General features: G+C 40.7%; 1 pseudogene; it reads right to left on the reverse strand.

Moving 5' to 3' along the window:
- Positions 1–640: 640 nt before the first annotated feature.
- Positions 641–844, reverse strand: LOC144496235 (U2 spliceosomal RNA; annotated as a pseudogene).
- Between the last annotated feature and the right edge of the window lie 246 nt (positions 845–1,090).

Below are 1,090 nucleotides of genomic sequence, written 5' to 3' on the forward strand. Positions count from 1 at the left end.
AGCAGATAATTTGAATAAAGTTAAAGGCAGTAACATGATCCTCTTCAGTTCTGCATTCATACCTATGGTGTCATTTGAACACTATCATCATGTCATTGCCGACTAAACTAAACATTATTCTGCATAAGCAACTTTTGAAGACAATTATCAATTAACAGTTAAATCACCAGACAAATTTTTTTTTTGTATTTTTATTCCAATTCAATCAAATCAAGTCCAATTCAGAGTCTCAACAAGTTGAGACATTCCCAATCCAAGCTGACAAGACAGGCCCTCCACTCCTATCTTGGGCTTGATCTACATGAGACAAGCTGATTGGAGGAGGGGGAGGTTTCCTCCTCCAAGGCTTGATCTCATTTGCATCTTAGCCAAAAGGTTGAGATGCCGCTTTTAAAAATTGCTTCATATGAATATGAAGCTTAAATGTAACCTAATGGCCTCAACCAAGCGCAGCATCCGATCCATACTACACTTGGTCTTAGCCAAAAGGCCAAGAAGCGACCAGACAAATTTTTTTTAAATACTTTTCCAATTCAATCAAATCTAGTCCAATTCAGAGTCTCAACAAGTTGAGACATTTCCGATCCAGGCTGACAAGACGGCGAGCGACCAAATTACCCTGTCCTGGGCCTGATCTACATGAGCCAAGCTGATTGGAGGAGGGAAAGCAATACCTCCCCCAAGACTTGAGCTCATTTGCATCTTAGCCAAAAGGCCGAGATGCCGCTTTTAAAAATTGCTTCATATGAAACATATGAAGCTTCAATGTAACCTAATGACCTTAACCAAGCGCAGCATCCAAACCATACTACACTTGATCTTAGCCAAAAGGCCGAGAAGCGACCGGACAAATTGATACAATAGAATGAGATCATAGAGTTGTATAGCACAGAAAAGGCCGTCAGCCATAAAGTCTGCACTGACAATAACTACCATTAAAGTCACGCTAATCCCATTTTCCTGCACTTGTCCCATATCCTTGAATGTTACGATATTTCAAGAGTTCATTTGTTGTAAGGTTGCCAATCTCCACTCCCTTCCCAGGTTGTGCATTCCAGATTCTCACCACCCTGATATGTGCCTTGATAAA

This window comes from Mustelus asterias, chromosome 7 (genome assembly GCF_964213995.1).
Source record: "Mustelus asterias chromosome 7, sMusAst1.hap1.1, whole genome shotgun sequence".
Taxonomy (NCBI): Eukaryota; Metazoa; Chordata; class Chondrichthyes; order Carcharhiniformes; family Triakidae; genus Mustelus; species Mustelus asterias.